The sequence below is a fragment of the Pinus tabuliformis genome, chromosome 1_1 (assembly GCF_031772625.1).
Source record: "Pinus tabuliformis cultivar Carrire ecotype Pingquan chromosome 1_1, CPIR1, whole genome shotgun sequence".
Taxonomy (NCBI): domain Eukaryota; kingdom Viridiplantae; phylum Streptophyta; class Pinopsida; order Pinales; family Pinaceae; genus Pinus; species Pinus tabuliformis.
In genome coordinates, this window is record NC_142297.1 from 766,567,792 (window position 1) to 766,585,471 (window position 17,680).

Sequence of the window (17,680 nt, forward strand, 5' to 3'; positions counted from 1 at the left end):
TGTAGGCTACAATCTTCTTTCTTCCTCCAGGGACCACGTTTCATAAATTTTCATACTGGATACTCCTGAAGCATAACACCATAATCTGAAGGCCACGTTTCATCCAATTTTCATATTGGACCCATCAACAACATTGAAGCACAAACTCAAGCACTATTGCAAAACACCCATCAACCACACCTGCATCACCAATCTTTGAAACACTGAAACCCTGTCAACAACACCCAGAACACATAACAGACAACAAAACTCTGCAACAATAACCAAATCCAACCGCAACTTCAAATATCATATCTCATAATGTATACGCTACTATGATGAACCAAACTGGTGTACATACATGCTTTTACCAAAGCCAACCCATGTACAGATCTGCAAATATTTACTCATAACTTTTCGGCTGTTCCAGACATCAGTCGTACCTAGATCATAACATTCATACAATAAAACATGCGTCAATAATTTAGATTTAGTCTATCCATAATCAAACCACATAATGATAAACATTCCAAGCTTTAAGATCCTGATCCAACGTTCATCATCATCCACATGAGTGCATCCTTGGTTCAGATCAAGCTAAGCATCACAAACCCATAACTTGCATACTAGATCTCACACTTCATTAGATATTCAATCCTTGCACTTCAACCCCCTTGGCCTAATGATCTTCTCCTTATATAGGTTTAGGCCTTTCTCAATACCATGGTCCAAAACCATGTAGAACCAATACCTTGGACCCAATACCTGGGGTCAAAACTTCGGACCAAATACCATGGACCAATACCAAAATACCATGGACCAAATACCACAGACCCAAACTTAGTTTTCTGACATGTACGCGCCTTTCCTTTTTTGAACCTGCATGTGTACGTATACGTGTCTTCTCTTCTTCTCTTCTGCATGTATACGCACTTTCATCAAGGTTAACCTACGTATACATCTCTCTTGACCTACTATCTTATGATCTGTCATCTGATTGAGTTGCCACCTGTATCTTACCTCTGAGTGAGTTGCCATCAAGGACAACACCTGTATCATAATGCCAACAATCTCCCCTTTGGACTTGATGGCAACCACCACACTAGGTCACTCTCCCCCTTTGACATCAAGGGCAAAGGGCGAACCAAGATATTCTCTTCCTTGATATACATTCTGCTATCCATGCTCCCTCTGAGTACATGCTGAAGTTTCTGATTGAGCTCCCCCTTTGTTCATGCTAAGATGTACCAATCCGTCCATACTCCCCCTGAGCACATGCAAGGTCTACAAAAGCATAACATGACTCTATACATACATCAATCTCCCAACCAAGTGGGGATACACCATTTTTTACTCAAACATAAGAACCATTTCATCATCCATCCCATGCATAGTGGGGTAACAAAATACATCATATGACTCACAAAGACCAAGGACCTAAACAAGACCATGACAGTTATCAGCAAGTATCATACACTATATGATCTGCACTATAAGCATCTTAACCTGCAATCCCTTCTCTTGGTCAATCAATAATTAGTAGCAAGATATGTCAATAACCATCATCACCAAGGAATTCTAATAATAATGCCAACAATGCATTATTCGAAGCATATGCTCCCCCTGAGCCTGTGCCAACCATCATATACCACGACAGAACCATTTCCTAAGTCTGTTCTGCTGTTTTTCTTCAGAGCTCCATATACGCGACTGTGCAGCGTCTAACTCGCGTATATATGCGACTTGTCTTCATGATACCTGCGTATGAGATTTAGAACACTGATGTTCCACACTTTCAGCTTCCTTTGAGTCTGTCATGTCTGTGTACTCTGCTATGCCACATCTTTCTGGTTGTACTTCCTTTTTCTTCCATATCTTCAACTGTGATGATGTTTTCTCCTTTTGGTATGGTGCCCAAAATCTTCTCCTGCATTCCTTTGCTATGTGTCCAAGCTTGTTACATGCATAACACCTTACATGTTTCATATTCCTTCTGTAGCAATCAACATCTTTGTGACCAAACATATTGCAAGAAAAACAATATCCCTTAAAGTACCTGAAACGTGATGATCTTTCTCTGTGATGGTCTTGAACCATTCTACTTCTGCATCTGGCTGCAACATGTCCAAGATTATGACATACATAACATTCAACATTATTCATCGGAGGAAATAATCGTCTATCACTTCCATAGTTAGGAGCAAAATATTTTCTTTGAGGTATTTCTTTCCTTAGCTATTGATGGGGTTGTCTTCTCATCTCCTTGTTGAGAATTTCAGATTTCTCATTAGAGTTCCTTGCCTCACCTTGTGAGCTAGATTCACCTTCAATAGATTCATAAAACCAAGACCAATTTTGATAGCAGGTGACCTTTGACTACTAATAATATCATCCAAAATCTTAGTACTGTCTTGAAATCGTATTAGTTTATCCTTTTCTTCTAATTTTCCTTTCAAGATATTTACCTCAACTTGATGTTGTTCTTCCTTTTCCAGATATTGCTTCTTCAAAATTTCTTCAGAATTTCTTCCTTCTTCCACTTGTTGCCTTAGTTTGAGAATATCTTTTTCTTGTTCTTCATTCAACTCCTACAGCATTTGACGAACTCTGAAGGCACATTCCAGCTGAGCTTTTAAAATGATAATTTCTTCTTTGAGTGCACTCTCCCTTTTGCTAAGTATCTCTTGTTGATCTATGATTTTATCTGACGCTTCATTTTCTTGTTCATCTTCAATCTGAGGTGATTCAGGATTTGAATACTTGCTTCCACTCAACAGCAGGCTGCCATTTTTCTTTTGAGCTATCTTCTTCTTTTGACGTGCTTTCTTTCCCATTGTTCAACGGATCTCCTTCAAGTGATCAAGCTTCTACCAAAGGACCTGCTCTGATACCAATTGTTGGAAATAATACTGAGAGGGGGGGGGGGGGGGGGGTGAATTAGTATTATCAAATCAATATAACTTTTTCATTTCCACATTCAGATTCATATACGCTACTTCAGTTAAGACAAACCGTGTGTATACGCAACTGTATGTAATGCAACAAGCGTATATCCAATAAACTTATGATTCAGTTAGTTGATCCTTAATGAGTGCATAAGAAAATTATTAACCATATGAACAGTAAACAAGAGTAGTAAAGTAGAACAGATCATCACACATAAGCAACACACATGAACACCATGATATAAGGTGGAAACCCAATGTGGGTGAAAACCACCTGCTGCAATTCGTCTCTATCTTCCTTTAATAAGAAACTTATTTTTATAACATTTATGTACTAGTGCAGTCTTATACTAGTACGCAGGCTTCTACCTACAGAAGAATACAACCTTCTCTCGTTTTCCAGTTTCTACTGGAAGGGAGCTACAACCCCCTTAGCTCTTGTACTAGCCGATCCATTTACTAGTACGTAGGCGCTGGCCAATTGAAGGCTCCAACCTTCACTTGTTTTCCAGCTGCTACTGGAAGGGAGCTCCAACCCCCTGGCTCTTGTATTGGAAGATATGTTTACCAGTACATAGGTGTCGGCCTACTGTAGGCTACAATCTTCTTTCTTCCTCCAGGGACCACGTTTCATAAATTTTCATACTGGATACTCCTGAAGCATAATGCCATAATCTGAAGGCCACGTTTCATCCAATTTTCATACTGTACCCATCAACAACATTGAAGCATGAACTCAATCACTATTAAAAAACACCCATCAACTACACCTGCATCACCAATCTCTGAAACACTGAAACCCTGTCAACAACAGAGTCACGAGAACACATAACAGACAACAGAACTCCGCAACAATAACCAGATCCAATTGCAACTTCAAATATCATATCTCATAATGTATATGCTACTATGATGAACCAAAACGGCATACATACGTGCTTTTACCAAAGCCAACCTGCGCACAGATCTGAAAATATTTACTCATAACTTTGCAGCTGTTCCAGACATCAGTCATACCCAGATCATAACATTCATACAATAAAACATGTGTCAATAATTCAGATTTAGTCTATCCATAATCAAACCATATAATGATAAACATTCCAAGCTTTAAGATCCTGATCCAACGTTCATCATCATCCACATGAGTGCATCCTTGGTTCAGATCAAGCTAAGCATCACAAACCCATAACCTGCATACTAGATCTCACACTTCATTAAATATTCAATCCTTGTACTTCAACCCCCTTGGCCTAATGATCTTCTCCTTATATAGGTTTAGGCCTTTCTCAAACCATGGTCCAAAACCATGTAGAACCAATACCTTGGACCCAATACCTGGGGTCAACACTTTGGACCAAATACAATGGACCAATACCAAAATACCATGGACCAAATACCACGGACCCAAACTTATTTTTCCGACATGTACACACCTTTCCTTCTGTGAACCTGCATGTGTATGTATACACGTCTTCTACGTGTATACGCACTTTCATCAAGGTTAACTTGCGTATACATCTCTCTTGACCTACTGTCCTATGATCTGTCATTTGATTGAGTTGCCACTTGTATCATACCTCTGAGTGAGTTTCCATCAAGGACAACACCTGTATCATAATGCCAACAATCTCCCCCTTTAGACTTGATGGCAACCACCACACTAGGTCACTCTCCCTCTTTGACATCAAGGACAAAGGGCGAACCAAGATATTCTCTTCCTTGATATACATTCTGCTATCCATGCTCCCCCTGAGTACATGCTGAAGTTTCTGATTGAGCTCCCCCTATGTTCATGCCAAGATATACTAATCCGTCCATACTCCCCCTGAGCACATGCAAGGTATACAAAAGCATAACATGAATCTATACATACATTAATCTCCCAACCAAGTGGGGATACACCATTTTTGACTCAAACACAAGAACCATTTCATCATCCATCCCATGCACAGTGGGGTAACAAGATACATCATATGACTCACAAAGACCAAGGACCTAAACAAGACCATGATATTTATCAACAACTATCATACACTATATGATTTGCACTGTAAGCATCTTAACCTACAATCCATTCTCTTGGTCAATCAACAATCAGTAGCAACATATGTCAATAAGCATCATCACCAAGGACTTCTAATCATAATGCCAACAATGCATTATTCGAAGCATATGCTCCCCCTGAGCCTGTGCCAACCATCATTTACCATGACAGAACCATTTCCTAACTCCGTTCTGTTGTTTTTCTTCAGAGCTCCATATACGCGACTGGGTAGCGTCTAACTCGCGTATATAGGCGACTTGTCTTCATGATACTTGCGTATGAGATTTAGAACACTCACATTCCACACTTTCAGCTTCCTCTGAGTCTATCATGTCTATGTACTCTGCTATGCCACATCTTTCTGGTTGTACTTCCTTTTTCTTCCATATCTTCAATTGTGATGATGTCTTCTCCTTTTGGTATGGTGCCCAAAATATTCTCCTGCATTCCTTTTCTATGTGTCCAAGCTTGTTACATGCATAACATCTTACATGTTTCATATTCCTTCTGTAGCAATCAACATCTTTGTGACCAAACATATTGCAAGAAAAACAATATCCCTTAAAGTACCTGAAACGTGATGATCTTTCTCTGTGATGATCTTGAACCATTCTACTTCTGCATCTGGCTGCAACATGTCCAAGAGTATGACATACATAACATTCAACATTATTCATCGGAGGAAATAATTGTCTATCACTTCCATAGTTAGGAGCAAAAGATTTTCTTTGAGGTATTTCTTTCCTTAGCTGTTGATGGGGTTGTCTTCTCATCTCCTTGTTGAGCATTTCAGATTTCTCATTAGAGTTCCTTGCCTCAGCTTGTGAGCTACATTCACCTTCAACAGATTCATAAAAACCAAGACGAGTTTTGATAGTAGGCGACCTTTGACTACTAAGAATATCATCCAAAATCTTAGTACTATCTTGAAATCGTAATAGTTTATCCTTTTCTTCTAATTTTCCTTTCAAGATATTTACCTCAACTTGATGTTGTTCTTCCTTTTCCAGATATTGCTTCTTCAAAATTTCTTCAGACTTTCTTCCTTCTTCCACTTGTTGCCTTAGTTTGAGAATCTCTTTTTCTTGTTCTTCATTCAGCGCTTGCAGCATTTGACGAACTCTGAAGGCACATTCCAGCTGAGCTTTTAAACTGATAATTTCTTCTTTGAGTGCACTCTCCCTTTTGCTAAGTAGCTCTTGTTGATCTATGATTTTATCTGATGCTTCATTTGCTTGTTCATCTTCAATCTGAGGTGATTCAGGATCTGAATACTTTCTTCCACTCAACAACAGGCTGTCATTGTTCTTTTGAGCTATCTTCTTCTTTTGACGCGCTTTCTTTCCCATTGTTCTACGGATCTCCTTCAAGCGATCAAGCTTCTACCAAAGGACTTGAACTAATACTAATTGTTGGAAATAATACTGAGAGGGGGGGTGAATCAATATTATCAAATCAATATAACTTTTTCATTTCCATATTCAGATTCATATACGCTACTTCAGTTAAGACAAACCGCGTGTATACACAACTGTGTGTAATAAAACAAGTGTATATCCAGTAAACTTATGATTCAGTTAGTTGATCCTTAAAGAGTGCATTAGAACATTATTAACCATATGAACAGTAAATAGGAGCAGTAAAGTAGAACAAATCATCACACATAATAAACACACACGAACACCATGATATAAGGTGGAAACCCAATGTGGGTGAAAACCACCTGCTGCAATTCGTCTCTATCTTCCTTTAATAAGAAAATTCTTTTTACAATATTTATGTACTGGTGCAGTCTTATACCAGTACGTAGGCTTCTACCTGCAGAAGGCTACAACCTTCTCTCGTTTTCCACTTTCTACTAGAAGGGAGCTACAACCCCCTTAGCTCTTGTACTAGCAGATCCATTTACTAGTACGTAGGCGCTGGCCTACTGAAGGCTCCAACCTTCACTCATTTTCCAGATGCTACTGGAAGGGAGCTCCAACCCCTGGCTCTTCTGCTAGAAGATATGTTTACCAGTACGTAGGTGACAGCCTATTGTAGGCTACAATCTTCTTTCTTCCTCCAGGGACCACGTTTCATAAATTTTCATAACTGATACTCCTGAAGCATAACACCATAATCTGAAGGCCACGTTTCATCCAATTTTCATACTGGACCCATCAACAACATTGAAGCACAAACTCAATCACTATTGCAAAACACCCATCAACTACACCTGCATCACCAATCCCTGAAACACTGAAACCCTTTCAACAACACAGTCACCAGAACACATAACTGTTATAGACATTTTTGTGCCTTACAGCATTGAGCATGAAATGTCCATAATCAAGGGATCCAAAGTCCCTAAACATGTTGTTCCTACCCCTGGAGGAACAAGGCCAACAAACCATAGCAATTCACAGAAGTTCTCCACCTAGAACTGCTCAAAACAAGTCAATTCAGGATCATGTCAACTGCTCCACTGAGCATCTGCGCTGAATGTCAACTACTCCACTGTCTACCTGCGTTGAATGTCAACTCCAACAAAGGCTACCTGTGCTGAGCGAGTTTGGACAAGTGGTAGGTTCATTCCTCAATGTGTCAATGCCCAGGAAGCTTCCAAAATGACACTTGCCTCAGGGAATTCGACTAGTGATGAGTAAGAGGTTCCAAATCTCCAAGTGGAAGCAAGAACCTCCAAGTGGACTCAAGAACTGAGAGAGGGAGAGGACACTAGTCAGATCTCAAGCTGACTCATCCTCTCTCCAAAATAACTATATATAGATCTCTCCTCCATGAGATCTGGAGGCTGGAATTTTGTTATTGTAAAGAATTGCTGTTGGTTTGAGACTGGAAACATTGGGTGCTTAATGCTTTGAAGGGAGCTGAAGAAGGAATTCCATTCTACTGGGAAGGAGATGCTGGATTAGAGCCCTATGGGTTGTATCTCTTCCTGAACCTTGTTATCAATCAATAAAGCTATCTTGGTTCTTTCCTATATGATGGTGTATTTTGTATGATTGCATTGGTATATTTGATTTACTTCTAATCCTAAATCATTTATGAATATGAATATTTGCCTTTGTGTTGTGTTCTTCTCTTGTCGCAAGTAGCTGTTCTCTTGTCACAGGTAGCTGTTCTCTTGTGATCTCGTGGGAATCAAGTAGCTGTTCTCTTGAGCAAGCGAGGAGGCAAGTAGCTGTGAACACCCAAAGAGAAGAGGATCTAGATCGAGGGACAAGCGGAAGACAATGGTAAGTCTATCGATCTCCCCTCTTTCACATTTCATAAAGGAAGAAACCGAAATAGGTGTATCTGTTTGTTGCTAAGGCAGTGTCATACCTTAGGTGGATAGGATCGTCCTGCATAGGCATTTTTCCCCACAACAAATTGGCGACTCCGCTGGGGAGATTTGTTTTAGTCATTTTGTTTGTGTTTACATCATTGTTTGCTTCATAGACTCACAACAACAATCGAACTGCTTCTGCAAAGTAGACTATTGCTGACTTGATCCTTCACTGGATTTTGTCTATGATCTGAAAAATGGACTCACAAATGACTTGATGATCCTTTGTGATAGTCTTTAGTACCCTCTCAAAGCATCCCTTTGATTATACCTTGCTTGTGTTTCTGATTTGGCCTGAAACAGTTGATTTTTGAGCATTTTATGACCCGGAACCCAAGAGAAACGAGAGTTTCTCTTTCAGCGCAGACACTATGAAGGCAGTCTGCCTTTCAACACAGGTCCTGTGAAGGCTACCTACGCTGAATGTCAAACTCACAGTGTTGGACTTGTGCTGAACCAGTTTGGCTTAGTGCAACTGGGGTTCTCTGCTGTCTGTTGCCCTGTTTTGATCTCTGTTTTTGCAGCCTTTAACCAGCATAGGTACCAGTCTGATAACCCCTTTTCTTTGCTTGAATTCCGCCTCCTTTTGTACAAAAAGACTGTAAGTGTTTTTATGTGTTTGTGGCGCCATTTACAGTTTTCCTTTGCATGAGTGAAATAATCATCCTGTAGCCCTTGATTCAGATCTGATTGATTGTGGTCTTAGGAGAGAGTTCATTGGCTGTTTGCAGTTGATTATACATTTGCTTTTGCTTATTGGTTTGAGTTTGTCACTTTTGAGTGTCGAAACAAGTATTAATTTCGAAAATTTCAAAGTGATTGTAATCTCTTCTACCCTTGCTGATTTTGGAAAAAGTAAACTTGTTTATATCAGTCATTTAAAAGCAAATTCAAAGTTGTACAAAAAGCTTTCTTTGTAGGCATTTATACTAGGAAAGCGGAAAACAAACACCTGCATTGTGCATTTGCATTTTGATAAGTTTGCATGATTGATTTAGGAAAGAGTGCATTAGAGTGTGCTGATTTCTCTTTGAGAAGAGATAGTGTATTTATTTTCCCTTAGTAGCTAGGATTTTCAAAGTTGAAAAGATTATAAAGCTTGCTTATCATCTTAGACTGCATTTAGGAATTGTACCATACATCTCGTGGTGATCCTGAAAGACAAACTTCTAAAAAGATCAACTTAAAATAAACTAAATGAACCTAACAACGCTTTGCAACATAACACACAACATAGAGGTCTAGGCTAGAGACGTGTTTTGGCGTCGTTAAGCCTAGTGACTTTCGATCTCATGGAAGGTGAGTGATTCCTCCTGAGGGACGATAGCGCTAGTACAGATTGTGCTCCCACGTACCGTCGCGTATATATTGGGAGACCCCTATAGGCATATATCCTTTATCCTTAGGAAGACGTGTCGGCTGCCCTACTGATCACAATGCAGTGAACACAGCATTCACGAAGATCGACCGCCCGTACCGTAAAAAGTATTCTGCAGTTTTGCGAAAAGTTTGGCACACCCTCTGCCTAGATCTCCAGAGCAGTTTCTTTTGGCCTTTTTCAGACTCTATAACAGAAAAAGTCCATCCGAGCATTTGTCACTTCGGGCTCGTAAAACATCGAAGGAGACTAGAGTCATCTTTAGCTTTTTCTCGACTCTTTAAAAGTGAAAAAGCAAGTTGTGTCTAAAGCATCGTTAACAATTTATTTTAAACGGAACAATCACCCTTTATTCCTACGTTGATCTTTAGGTTGAAAAGATGGAGCACACCAACCAAGGAATTCCCCTTGGTGGAAATCCTAGTCCCTTCTCCTCTTGGGGAGATGTTGGTGCGCCCCACATGGCCACATTGTCGCTTCCAGGACTGACAATTGGCCTACCAGTCTGGCTCTTTTCAACCAATGTCGTTCAGAACACCACAATTCCTGAACAGTCGAGTCAACAGTTAGATCAGACAAGAGTTGCCCACCAGCCTTCCACTTCATCTTCCTCTCCTCCTTCCTCTTCGCTTGATGGAACTGGTCGAACAAAGAACCGGGTTCCTAAGGAGAAGAAGGAGAAGAAGAAGAAAGAAAAGAAGCAGAAGGAGCCTAAGGCGACTGGGGGCAAACAAGTGTCATCTAACAAAAATCCACACACAGAACTCGTAAGGCTTAAATCGCCATGCGTCATATGCAAGGGAGACCACTTCCATATAGATTGTCCCTGTATCCCCCGGATACTAAGAGACTGGTCCCCCCGTTTGCACAATTCGGTAGCATCGACCTCTGATAGCCATGTCGACTGCTCACCGTCAACTAGTGGGAGTGAAGCCCCAGGACAGAGCGGGAAAGCTAAATTTCCCTGCAGACTGTGTGAAGGCGATCACGCCATCCATCATTGTCCCTTCTTAGACGAGGCAAAAAGAGTTCTGCAAGATCGCCCGATATTATGAGCACATCTGCCTCCTGGATATCAAAGACTCCTGCCAAGTCCCTCGCTAGTTGAGAATCCGACTGACCCGCCCAGGTGGTCAGCCGAAGCACCTGTCATTGAAGATGAACCGTCTGAATCCATACCTGACGAAAGTCTAAAGGTTGAAATGGCAGTTGACCAGGTTTTGCCTTCAGAGGCTCTATCTTCGAATGACACCATCATAGAGGAGGATAAAGACGACACCATCCAAATTCTCTTCATCAGCACTGACTCTGATGATCAAGGGGGCAATGATACCATTCCTTTATCGCAGGAAGGAAGTTCATCAGAGCGATATCCGGCCGTATACTCGGTCCCACCACCAAGCAACCTGGTTGTGTCCTTTGACTGGAACCAACTAGGCAGACCCCGCTTGCCAGCTAGCATACCATTCGGAATTATTGTCCAAATATACAGAATGGTAATGGCTGGCACAGTTATTGATGAAGGGGCATCTGTGAGTATCCTTTCCTCTATTGCCTGGAAAGCGCTTGGTTCGCTTGCGCTTTTGCCTGAAATGAGAAATCTATCAGGCTTTGATAAGGGAACCAATCGACCTTTAGGGATCCTCCCCAATGTGCCAATAACATTGAAAGGGAAGATCGTTCAAATGAACGTGATGGTCGTTCAAGGACACTTGGATTATAACCTACTCCTTGGACGAGACTATATATATTGCATGGGAGCCATCATCTCATCACTCTTTAGAGTAATGTGTTTTCCGCATGAAGGAAGAATGGTCAAGCTCGTGGACCAACTTTCATTCCCCGGATCACGCAACACAAATAGTCAGATACCATCCATAAATGGTCTGTTCACACAAGAAGTGTCTCAACCCACGGTCCATCCTCTTGATGAGCGCGAGTAATCTGAGAGGATATGACTGGAACCCAGGGGGCATGCGTCCTGGTCTGCTTCGGCAGAGAACTTTGGGTATAGGGTAGGTTTCCGCGGGAGAATATGACTAGTCCGTACCCTGTCTATCTAGGAAGAGGGTTGTTCTAGAATAAGATTCTTTTGTCAAAGTTATGTGAGAGGACGGAACCCGTCGCTCACCTTTATCTATTTCGGTAGACACTGCTGAGGAAGTGTTTTGTTTGAAAGATTAACGAGACAATCTTTGGGTAACCTGAAAGAGGTAAGCCTCTCTCGTTAAAACAAAAGTTTTGGCGGAAGAGAAGTAGAGGTAACCTTCAAATTCTGTCTTATGCCTGGGGGCATGCAAACCTTTTGGAGTGTAAGCAAGGGGCGACTATTTATTTTTTAAATTTTTATGTCCTCCCTTTAAACCTGTAGGTCTAACCCTTTAAACTCGTAGGATTAGCCCTTTCCGAACTTGCATAAAGAAAGGATGCAGAGCAAAGCGTAGTGAGATGAAGCTCCATAAAAAATAGCGATCTCCAATGAGACACTCTTATCATATGACTGGTATAAATGAGCAGTTTTAGCATAAATTTCATGCTCGTTAAAAAATAAACGCAAGATCCGAGCAGTTTTAACACATAGTTCATGCTCGTTAAAAAATAAACATAAGTCCGAGCAGTGTTTTGGCGCATTCAAGCTCGTTAAAAAATGAACCTATTCCGGTAAATAACCATTGTGTATGTAACCTGATCAACCATAAAAGCCTTGGTCGTGTTTGCACCATCACCTCCACTTTTCATTTGGCCGATCATTTACCTCCATCTGATTGTTTACCCATTTTGAGGAACAGCTGCGAAGAGTGATTTCACCTAGCCATCCTTGTGACACTGCCGTGATTGGAAAATTCCAACCTGTACCTGGAATCTGCTGCTAACCCTGTTCATCACTCGTTCCTCAAAAGACGAGTCTTCTTTAAGCTCTTTTCAACTGACTCGTAAAATATGAAAAGATTGCCGAGTTTTGGCCTTCCAGCTCGTTAAAGCGACCGGAAGAGCTATCCCTCCTCTAGATTTTAATCTTTTTGGACCTGAGGGATTATTGCACAAAAAGATCAAGCGCTTGTTTTGTTCAGCTCGTTAAAACTATCGAAAATTCATCCCTTCTGTATTGTTTTATACTTTTTCGGACTTAAGGGATTAGATGACGAAAAAGGACTTTTGGAGTTAAATTTATGTACCTTTTCAGACTCTCTAAAAATGAAAAGGACCGAGTTATCCTTGTCGTTAGACTCGTTAAAATCACTAAATAGCGACAAACTTGTCTTTAGACAGAACGAGTTTCACTATCGCTAGGCTCGTTAAAACATAGCGATGGGCTTGCCCGAAGGGCAGGTTATAGAACAAGCATATGTTATCCTCCTCAAGCTTGAAAAAAATAAAGAGGTACTGGTTAGCAATGACTGGGGAAAAATTGGGAGAAAATCAAGAAAACTTTGATGGTAGCAGGTCGCTCTTGAACATGACACTTTTCCTCCGTATCACCATCAGGTTGGGTTGTTTCATTCACCGGTCACATCACCATGGTCTCGCCATACCATCCATAATTGGGGTAATGCTACCGATCCATCGCATCAGTGTCGCCATATGCTCAAGAGAAGTCGTTCAGAAAGAGTCAACCGGGTCCCATCCACTGCCATACATTATCCTTCATCCATTCATGACCGCCACCCTGAATCATATGTCACAAATTGTTTTCACCTCCATTAAAATCATTAGCTCCGTTTCGTGTCACTGATGTGGGATTCATTAAGGCCCTCATTTGACGGATCGCTTCTTGTCGACATCAGCTCATTATCCAAGAAGTTGATCTAGGAACACCCCCTTCAGTACTTTGAAGCTTGCATGCCTCAATGGCAAGTTTCTCACTTCCGGCGACAGGTATACATCAATGACCTTCGACCAGAAGATTTTGCGTGGTGTTCGACGCCAAGTCCTTTATTCATACCACGTGAATTGTACTGCAGTACCTTGAGGGTCATTATCATTATCGGTGATTCCTCTCGCGCTTGTTAACGGCTTACCTCATTGACCGATAATCAAGCGATGTCTTTCCATGTTCGACTTCAGCACAATTCTCACACGGATCGACTTGTACTTAGAGTGAAGATCGAACGAGTTTGAAGACCCCGGATCTAGTTTCATCCATCCGGGCTGCGATATATATTCAGGAAAAATAAAGACATTTGACATGTACATCATTGCAGCAGATGATCATCCTACTCAAAGGATGATAATTTCGCCAAAATTATCAGTCTACCATCAGACGATCGTCTGTTCTATGTACAAAAAATGAATTTATAAAGCTGAGCATGGGAATGCCCGCCTCAGCTAGATCATGAAAGCAGTATGAATCATAATGTATTGTATTGTATCTTATTACAGGTCTCCTCCCAGCAAATGGATGAACTTCGGACCCTCCTGGATAAAGCATTTCACCCGATAAACAGCCTCATACTTTAGGGGGCAACTGTTATAGAAATTTTTGTGCCTTACAACATTGAGCATGAAATGTCCATAATCAAGGGATCCAAAGTCCCTAAACATGTTGTTCCTACCCCTAGAGGAACAAGGCCAACAAACCACAGCAATTCACAGAAGTTCTCCACCTAAAACTGCTCAAAACAAGTCAATTCAGGATCATGTCAACTGCTCCACTGAGCATCTGCGCTGAATGTCAACTGCTCCACTGTCTACCTGCGTTGAATTTCAACTCCAACAAAGGCTACCTGCGCTGAGCGAGTTTGGACAAGTGGCAGGTTCATTCCTCAATGTGTCAATGCCCAGGAAGCTTCCAAAATGACACTTGCCTCAGGGAATTCGACTGGTGATGAGTAAGAGGTTCCAAATCTCCAAGTGGAAGCAAGAACCTCCAAGTGGACTCAAGAACTGAGAGAGGGAGAGGACACTAGTCAGATCTCAAGCTGACTCATCCTCTCTCCAAAATAACTATATATAGATCTCTCCTCCATGAGATCTGGAGGCTGGAATTTTGTTATTGCAAAGAATTGTTGTTGGTTTGAGACTGGAAACATTGGGTGCTTAATGCTTTGAAGGGAGTTGAAGAAGGAATTCCATTCTGCTGGGAAGGAGATGCTGGATTGGAGCCCTATGGGTTGTATCTCTTCCTGAACCTTGTTATCAATCAATAAAGCTATCTTGGTTCTTTCCTATATGCTGGTGTATTTTGTATGATTGCATTGGTATATTTGATTTACTTCTAATCCTAAATCATTTATGAATATGAATATTTGCCTTTGTGTTGTGTTCTTCTTTTTTCGCAAGTAGCTGTTCTCTTGTCACAGGTAGCTATTCTCTTGTGATCTCGTGGGAATCAAGTAGCTGTTCTCTTGAGCAAGCGAGGAGGCAAGTAGCTGTGAACACCCAAAGAGAAGAGGATCTAGATCGAGGGACAAGCGGAAGACAACGGTAAGTCTATCGATCTCCCCTCTTTCACATTTCATAAAGGAAGAAACCGAAATAGCTGTATCTGTTTGTTGCTAAGGCACTGTCACACCTTAGGTGGATAGGATCGTCCTGCATAGGCATTTTTCCCCACAACAATAACAGACAACAGAACTCTGCAACAATAACCAGATCCAACTGCAACTTCATATCTCATAATGTATACGCTACTATGATGAACCAAACCGACTTACATACGTGATTTTACCAAAGCCAACACACGTACAGATATGAAAATATTTACTCATAACTTTGCAGCTGTTCCAGACATCAGTCATACCCATATCATAAATTCATACAATAAAACATGCGTCAATAATTCAGATCTAGTCTATCCATAATCAAACCATATAATGATAAACATTCCAAGCCTTAATATCTCGATCCAATGTTCATCATCATCCACATGAGTGCATCCTTGGTTCAGATCAAGCTAAGCATCACAAACCCATAACCTGCATACTAGATCTCACACTTCATTAGATATTCAATCCTTGCACTTCAACTCCCTTGGCCTAATGATCTTCTCTTTATATAGGTTTAGGCCTTTCTCAAACCATGGTCCAAAACCATGTAGAACCAATACCTTGGACCCAATACCTGGGGTCAACACTTCGGAACAAATACCATGGACCAATACCAAAATACCATAGACCAAATACCACGGACCCAAACTTAGTTTTCTGACATGTACGCCCCTTTCCTTCTGTGAACCTGCATGTGTACGTATACACGTCTTCTATTCTGATCTTCCGCGTGTATACACACTTTCATCAAGGTTAACCTTTGTATACATCTCTCTTGACCTGCTGTCCTATGATCTATCATCTGATTGAGTTGCCACCTGTATCATACCTCTAAGTGAGTTGCCATCAAGGACAACACCTGTATCATAATGCCAATATAATTTAGTTCCTTTCAAATTCGAATTGAATGAATTCAAATCCAAAAAAAATGGCTTGCCCATGCTTAGTTCTTCTTTCCTTGCAAAGAGAATCCAACAAGGCATTCATGGTGTTGTATCCATCATTGCACCAAATTTATCTAACTAATTATTAACAACATCCGCCCACTTCCTTCCCTCTATATACCTCCTCATTACCTATCATGAAAGTAGAAGTATCATGTTAAAGAATTTAAAATGAATCAACAACATGAACAATTAGTATGAGACAATAGGATGTTTGTGCTAAGACGATGAATCAAATTTTCCAGGCAATTACAACAAAATATGCAAGACTGATTGAACCCTACTCATTATTTTTCAACTTTAAACATATAAAACCTCGTTGCATCAAGATAAATAATGTGTTGAACATCCTAAACAATATGCAAATATGCATCAACATTTAATATTTGTGTGCATGTGGTAGTGGATTGAATTCATATGTTGCATTGGTTGCATTGAAGTTGGGTGTCATAGGAGTCGGGTGTGTAGTTGAGTCTGCAAGGAAGAGAGAAGGTCGACCTTTGATGTCATAGTTGGGTTTGACCTCAAAATTGGCACAACGGGGCACAATGAGGAAGCTTGACCCCAACCTCATGTTTTCGGCAGCTAGTGAGCCAATCGGTTCCAAAGGAGTAGTGGGGCTCATTATTTAGGAACGCAAGGAACCTGACCCTACTAGTAAATTTAATAATTTAAAATTTTAGAAATTCTAATTAATTTATAAGTAAAATACGCTTAACATTCCTCTCTTCACTTGGACACTTGTTGCCATATCATATCCATATGAATCATTATTATTTATTTTAATTTAATTTCACAAGTAATCACATTGGTATTTGGTATTCGACCCTCAAATTATTTGTAATATTACTCAAATAAATATTCAAAAAAATATCTCTAGAATAATTTTTCCTTATATCCATTTCGATGTACTTTTTGCATAAGCTTTGATATACTTTTGTTGTTATCTAAAATCAATTATTTTAAAGCTATGGACACTTTCAAAATAAAATATATAAACGAAATTTTAAATATATAGATTTTCAATGAAGCCTTTTTATTTCATATAATTTCATGTTCACATATAACATTTCAACCAAATAAACTAGATGCACACAATTCATGTATGCAAATAAGAAGCGACATGCCACCATGTGGCTCTTGTTTATGAATATATTTTTCTTAGTGAATTAATATTGGTGTCTTTTTGAACTAAAGAAGTTAAAATGCATCTTGGAGGAAAAAATGGAGGCAGCTGGCACTGATATGAACAAGGAAAAATATAATATTTTATTTTTAATGCCCTTGGTGTTGTTCAAACCCATCTGGCGTGGATCTTGGGATTTAAGGTTGGCACCCTTTCGGTGAAATATTTGGGAATTCCCCTTTTTATTAATTCTCCCAGAATCAACTATTGGAGGGAGATAATTTAAAAACTTACCACAAAGCTTGATGGATGGGATTTCTGATCTCTAAATGTGGTTGATAGATTAGTCATATTGAAATCAATGCTCCAATAGATACTGATACATCAACTATCTGGGTTAGCTGCTCCTAAAAAGGATTTCAACATAATCTCTGACATATGTCG